We start from the raw sequence: 7,881 nt of genomic DNA, 5'->3' as shown, positions 1-7,881 counted from the left end.
ATTTCGACCGAAATCTATTTCGGATTTCGGTCAATACCGAAACCTTACTTTATTTTGACCGAAATTTTGAAATTTTAAATTTCATTTTTCCGATATTTCGTTCTGAAATTTAAGGAATTTAACCCAAAAAATCTGAATTTAATTCATTATTTAATATTCTCCTGAAATTTCAGTCGAAATTACTGAAATTTTGGCCAAAATTTTGTACAAGATAAAGTAATAGTATTTTTTTTTTATTTCGTTGGATTTCAGCCAAAATTTCGGTAGAAATTTCGGTTTCAATGAGGAGCGAAACGCATTCCGAAACTGAAATTTGAAACCATACATACAACTCCTCAAAGTGAAGAAATCGGATAAAATTTGCAACTCGGGACAAAACCCAAGTCGCCAAGGGCGAATGACCAAGCCAGGGGCGACATTCTCCCAAGCGCAACCAGAATCTAGGTTTTTCTCAGTCGGATGTCCGGTCAGAGGTGGACGCCTGCCCAAGGGTTTTTCTCCTACAATACATAACTTAAGAAATTCATAACTCCATTTCTTGTCCGATTTCGGTGTTCTTGTCTATTCCAAAAAGCTTATAAAATCTACTTTCTTTTGAAAATGGTTACAAAAATATTTGAGGATTCTATAATATTAATTTCATAATACTAATATGGACCTTAGGATGGCCTACCGTCCTCTTCTTGGTTAGGTATCAAAGAGTGTTTCGTACCTCTATGATATCTCATATTCTGTTCTTAGACACATTCATGATTATTTGATGCTAGGTGATTGAGTTTGAGTTTTGAAGAGGATGGAATTGTGCTATAGAGGTAAGTAATATGATGGATCTTTAAGGTTTTCATTCCCTAGAAATAACCTAGTTATGTTGGATTCTTTGCGAATAAGGTTTGAAACAAATGTTTATGTTGTTAATGATTGAGAATTCTTGAAAATCATGTTGCTCGTATAAGATCCCCATATTTATTGAACTAAGGTCTGGCATGCCCATTTATGTGCTTTATGTGTTTCATTCATTTATAAAGATACATGAGATTTGGAAATTGTGCTCATTATCCATGATGAAATTAAATGTTCAATTATCTTCTGGTTTTACAAACAAGTTGTATTGTTCATGCTATGTTATACATGGGTTTCATGTTCATGCTATATATGTTATACATGGATTTCAGGTTCATGTTATGCATGGATTTTCACGATCTTGTTGTGTGATGTATGGGTCACATAATCATGCCAGGATGGGCATGGGTTCTTTATGCATGAAATGAGAACGTGGTTTGCATTTAACGAGATTTTATATAGTGCCCGACTGTTAAAAAAAAAGGGCAGAGAGAGAACCCCTCCACCCTTGATTTCTGATCCAGCAAAAGCCCCCTTTTTTGACTTTTTGCTGGATCGGAAATCAAGGGCGGAGAGTTTTCTCTCTCTCCGCCCTTGTTCCTTAACGGTCGGGCATCATATAACTTCTCGCATTTCACTAGAGATGAGGCTTGAACCAATCCCTTCAGTGGGCGGAGACCCCGAACTGTCTATACGAATGGTAGTTTGATATTTGCAGTACCTTTAGGGTATCCCCGAGTTGCCGGCCGGCTTAATAGCAGTGTCACCGAATTTGTAGTACCTTTGGGGTATCCACGAGCTGCCGGCTTAATGGTAGTTGGACGGTTCAGTGAGGCCTGTATCTTGGGTACCCAAGTCATGTCATTGCATGAGTATTCACTTGCTGCATCTTTACTTGTTTTGTTCGGCTTTGAGGAAACAAAGGTTTTGAGATTTCACTGGACGTGTATTCATTCATTCAATCATGATGATTTCCGATTATTTCTACTCCAGTTACATGTATTATTATCTATGCTTTGACTTCCTTGTTTTTTTGGCATGCTTAGACCCGCTAAGGATCTCCATAGTAACTACTGAGCATTAAGCTAACTTCATTGCTTATGTTTTACAGATCCTGAGGGTTCACGTTGTTCGAAATCAGGAGGACCGTGGCGAAGATGCGTCAGGATCATTTAATCTAGTCATTATTTTTCTTTATTCAAGTGAGTGGTTTGGATGAAATCTTACATTGATTCTTCTTTGATTTCAAATCAGGAGGACCGTGGCGCGGATGCGTCAGGATCATTCCTTTCCCTTTCCCTGCATCCAAACGGACCCCAAAAGATCTTTTGAAATTTCATTTTTCATGTAATAAAAACGGAGGAATGCATGTATAATTTTCCTCTTCTCAGGGAAAGGATATGTCAACCACCATTTAGTATTTAGTTTTCTTTAGTTTCCGGAAAAGACAAACAAAATGGAGTGGAAATATCATTTGCCTTGTAAAATACAACCAACTCTTAGGTAAACAAGTTGGTACCCCGTCTTGTTTTTCTTTGCCTAAATTTAGTTGCATTTCAACCGCCTTTTAATAATTTTTTTCCGGATTTCAGGAAAAGACAAACAAAATAGTGTGAAATATCATTTTCCTTAAAAAAAAAATACATCAGCTCTTATACGAATGAGTTACACTCATTTATATGTGTAATTAGAACAGTTGATCGTTGGTCCCATGCAAAACAGACATCTCCTCCTAATCAACGGGCGGGATCATGCGATCAAGGTGGAGCCGATGGCAAAGGGCAAGACAAATGTTTATAGTCATGGACCTGATCTTGTCCACGTAGCACATGTGGGTCCAAAAAATGATATAGAAAAAGCCCAAGTGTAATGGTCTTTTTAGCCTTTTTTTTCTAGTTAAAAAGCCCCCTCCTCCCAGTCTATCAAGTCAGCAGTCTTAATTCTACTATTTCCACCACAATTCCATTACTTCTGATTTTACAAATACAAACTATATTATAACATACAAAGACAAGCACGAGACAAGCAAAGAAAGAAACGTAAGAAACTGACAAGCCAGATAACCCTTAGCCAATGGGACCCATCACCTATATAAAACCCTAAACCTAGCAATCCCCCTCACATTACATACCCATACTCTATACATAACAAAATCCATACATAACAAAAACACTAATTTTTCCAATATGAATCTATTGAGTCTCATTATCCTTCCCTTCTCCCTCTTAATCTTCTTCATCTTTGTTGAAGCTCAGACAAACCAAACAGACATAACTCCAGACAACCTAGCCCCCGTCGGAGAAAATTTCCGGCCGAGCATCGCTGTCGTAATCGGAATAATCGCGATAATGTTTTCATTAACCTTCCTACTCCTCATGTACGCGAAGTTCTGCCATATCTCCGCGTTGGAGCTCTTCAATTCCGATGCGGACGGCCAGAACCAACGCGGGCTTCTTCAGCCAAGATCTCGATTCTCCGGAATCGACAAAACCGTCATAGAATCACTTCCATTCTTCCCATTCTCCTCTCTTAGAGGATCCAAAGAAGGCCTAGAATGCGCCGTCTGTATCTCCAAATTCGAAGAAACCGAAATTCTTCGCCTTCTTCCTAAATGCAAACACGCTTTTCATATCGACTGTATTGATCGATGGCTCGAAAACCATTCCAGCTGCCCTTTATGTCGATATAAGGTCGAGCCCCGCGATTTAACAAACTTTACATATTTTAACAGCTTGGGATTATCGCGGAATGCATCAGATCTCAGTGAGGAAACTGATATAGAGCTCTTTGTGGAGCGAGAACCCAATAATGAAGGCTCGTCAAGGTTTAGTGTTGGAAGCTTTCGGAAGATCGATAAGGGAAGCTTTCGAATTATCGATAAGGGTAAAAAGGACGAATTGCTTATCCCAGAAGGCGTTGAGGATCCGGAAATTTTGGATAAATTCAAGCATAGGATCATAGTCTCCGACGTCGTTTTAAAAAGCCGGTGGAGCGATGTGAATTCTTCGGATCTATTGGCTTTAAATTCCGAGATGCTTAATGTTATTTCGAGTAAGAGGTTTTCTTCATCAGCGTCGAATAGTGAGAGGTACACTTCAAATTTAGAGATGGGTTCTTCAGCAAATGAAAGAATTCTGAAGATTAGAGAGGAGATAGAGAGGAAAAAATTGTTTGAAAATAAGGTTAGTAGTATTAACACAAGTTACATGGCTTCGACTTCAGATCTTCCTTCTACTTCGAATTGGAACGCGAATTTAAGTTTGAATGTGGGTCTTAGTAATACATCAAAGTCCATGATTCCTTCCGGCCAGCGCTCCATGTCAGAGATTACAAAAGTATCGAGGTTGGGTGATTTCAATTGGAAGACTAGAATTAAAGACTCTTCCAATTCAGAAAATAATGCTAAAGATGAGAGGGTAAGGAGGCTTTGGTTACCGATTGCAAGACGGACTGTTCAATGGTTTTCTGGTAGAGAAAGAAGAGCAGAATCCCAACAGCATACAGGACAGATTTCAAATGTATGAACATATACCAAAAATCTTCAGAAGCAATTTCATGTAGTTATTTTTCTTAATTTTCTCTTTTTTGGTGGGAGAGGGGAAGGATGTAAGAAACATATTTTCATGTACTTGTTTTTACTAATTATAAGAAATTTTAATGTTTATCCTTGTATGAATCTTTATGGTAATTTTTTTTCTTTGATGGATCTGCGCCACATATGGTTGAATCTTTTTGAAAACTTGAAAAAACAAACTAATAATAAATTAAAAGGGGGCTGAGATTGGTTTGATGCTCATTTGTTTTCATCTGGGGACTCTCATGTTTATTTTCTATCCATTTAATTATTTGTTAACAGCTTTGTTTGAATTTGTGACAGCTAATGAGAGAATCCTTTAAAAAAAACCAAATGGGTGCGAAAATATCGTCATTGGAGAATGCAAGGAATCAGTTTCCTATAGAAAACACCATCTCTGTTCATTAATTATTCATCATGCCTTTGTATCTTTTCACTAGATGTACATGTAATGTTAGAGAAGGACTTTTTGAAGAATCATTTCTTTTATCATGGAAAAAAAACATTAGTAGGGGGGATGGAAACGTATTTCTGTCTTATTGACCATCACAAGTTTGGACTATTAGCTTACCCATCAAAAAAAAAAAAAAATTTGGACTATTGCCCTTAGTCCTACCCTCATTGGATGATTTTAGATCATTGATCAACTTTGATGAGAAAGATATATTTAAGCTATTGATCTTTGCAGAGCTAAAATGTATTAAATCACAGCCATTTATACATCACAAAAAACCAAATTTTAGAAATTTATACTGAGTTATTTCACTGTTTCTTGAGATGTTGGTAAAAGAAAATTCACTTTTCTATAACTATAAGTTCCCTTCACACCATCTAATCTTTTGTTGGCCCGATTGGGGCTACTGATTATTCTGAGGCCGAGGTTCATGCTCTCCATCGGGGATTAATTATCTTTCTTAATCAAACATTATGTGATGGGCCAAGCGGATTAGAGATGTTCAGTGGACATTAGCAAATTCATTAGTGAGTACATTCTGTGTTGTAGCCCAGTTCAATTTGAATTTTGAGAATTGATTTTGAGTCCAAAACTGATATTTGAACTCAAAATTAAAAGCAATTTTAAATCCAATAATCAGTTTTGGACTCAAAATCAATTCTCAAAATTCAAAATCCAATAATCAGTTTTGGATTAAAAATCGAAAATGAAAATGCCCATAGTGGGTTAGTGTAATTAATCCTTTCTTATTTGAATTAACATTATCTTCCTCAAAAAAATAAAATTTTCACACCACTATAGGACAAAATAGTAAAAATAAAACTCCCCATAAACTCACATCCTCAAAATGTTTTCACTCTGATGCATTGCACCTTTACAACTTTCTACCACGTATAACATGTGAATAAGATATATTCAAAGACAAGTACTACACGATTTCCATGAATTACGTGGTTTTTAGTTGGTAAATTTTAAAATTTTAAACTGTTCTTAGCTTGTTTCACGCTTTGGAATTCTGAATTTATTATTGTTACTAACATAAACTTATATTCATGATGAAGAAATGATATCCGCACTCCCTGTTTGGCTTGTTTCACGTTTTAGTATACTGAATTTATTATTGTAACTACTATAAACATATATTGAAATGGAATTGATATCCGCACTGCTTGTTTTCGTCGTGGCAGGGTTCAATTTATTAAGCAATCCTTGGTAGCTTTTTGAGAACTGTAACTCCTAACATCTAATTGTTAAATATAAGATGAAGAACGTGGTTCCATTATTAAAACAAGATAAAGTTTATGAAGAAATTGGTTTCTTTGGAAAGTCTATAGATTCCACTTAGATTGGCTCTTTTTGCAAATAAGGTTATTTTAATTAAAAGTTACATGAAAAATTTGCATGCGACATTAAAATCTCTTTGGAAGCTACTAATTATATCACTATTTAAATTCATACAATAATTATTGGTAAATAATAATAGAGAATTCAGTTATCTACACACTAGTGTAGATACGTTATCTACACACTAGCTTCAAATACAGTGGGGGGCCACATTGTTTGGGTGATCGAAAGCATTCATTTGATTGGCCCTCACATAGATAGGGTGTGCCCAAAAAATCGGCTCCATAGGATCATCCCAACCCTACGATTTGTGGAGGTAAAATGGACATGTATAGACCTTCATAAATCTGTCCATTTTTTGCCTCCACTGTTTGAATGGTTAGAATGATTCTATGGAGCTGATTTTTTGGGCACACCCTATCTATGTGAGGGCCAATCAAATGAATGCTTTTAATCACCCAAACAATGTTTTTTGGGCACACCTTATCTATGTGAGGGCCAATCAAATAAATGCTTTCGATCACCCAAACAATGTGCCCCTACTGTATTTGAAGCTAGTGTGTAGATAACTTATCTACACTATTGTGTGGAAAATCTTTTCTCATAAGAATATTTAACTTCAAAATCATTTGCATCCAGCATGCGTTTGGATTACCATAATCAGGAATCAAAATAACATCCTCTTCTGATTCCTATTTTGATTACATTGTAAATAGAATGAAATAAATTAAAATTAAAAATTTAATCAAAAAACATTTAATAAAAATTTCATTCTGATGGGTGGAATCAGAATACCACTTCTTGGGACAGGAAAAAAAATTCCGGCATTCTTTCTCCCTTTAATTCTACCCCGATGTCGATTATGCGCTCCTGTTTCCTTTCATTTGTTTTTAATCAAACGCTAGAATAGGGTGGGATAGGAATAAGATGACGATTCCAGCGTCTAATTCGGGCGATCCAAACGCAGCCATAAGGTTATATGAAATGAAATAATTTTTAGAGTTTTCAAAAGAATCCATTGACAAGTAGCTCTTGTTGTTTCATGCAAAGGAATCCCTAGAATTTCTTTAGTCACCACATGTTATCTCAACCCATATATTATTTGACTCAGTCATTTACCCATTTTTATAATTTTTCTCCTATTTTTAGTTATATTATTTATTTATGTATGTATGCCCTTTAAATAATTATTCTGACTATAGAAACCATTGATCTGTCACGTATTTTTTTAATATTAAAGACCGCCCTTTTTGAATTCATCGAGTATTTAAAGAAAAAATCTAATAGATCATATCAAATTGTCTATTGTTTTTTTATACTGGCACCCTAGTTTATACTAACCTCGATGTTGTCTGGCCTGGTTCGGTTTGCTTGTACAGAAACATCCAAACAAAGAGTACAAAAAGAGAAGAAACTTGCTTTCCTTTGACAATTTAGGCCCTAATTGAAAATTATTCCATGGAATTTTTATGAGCCCAAATATGAAAGAGGAGCCAAGAATAAGGGATGGGGAGATACTTGATAGGGCCGAGTGGAAAGAGCGTGACAAATCCTTAAAAACAGTGGAAAAAAATATGGTACTATCAAATGGGCTTTTTTTCTTTTCCATTCTTCCATGGGCTTTTCATTCTCCCTACACTCCAACCCTCTCAGGTCTCTCCAATTGGGA

General features: G+C 35.9%; 1 pseudogene; it reads left to right on the top strand.

The window, feature by feature from the left end:
- The first annotated feature begins 2,945 nt into the window (after positions 1 to 2,945).
- On the top strand, positions 2,946 to 4,528 carry LOC143861624 (E3 ubiquitin-protein ligase ATL42 pseudogene; annotated as a pseudogene).
- The last annotated feature ends 3,353 nt before the right edge of the window (positions 4,529 to 7,881 follow it).

This window comes from Tasmannia lanceolata, unplaced genomic scaffold, assembly GCF_043159265.1.
Source record: "Tasmannia lanceolata isolate RefF3 unplaced genomic scaffold, GAP_Taslan_0.1 ptg000003l, whole genome shotgun sequence".
Lineage (NCBI taxonomy): Eukaryota > Viridiplantae > Streptophyta > Magnoliopsida > Canellales > Winteraceae > Tasmannia > Tasmannia lanceolata.
This window is presented reverse-complemented; position numbering and strand designations above follow the sequence as displayed.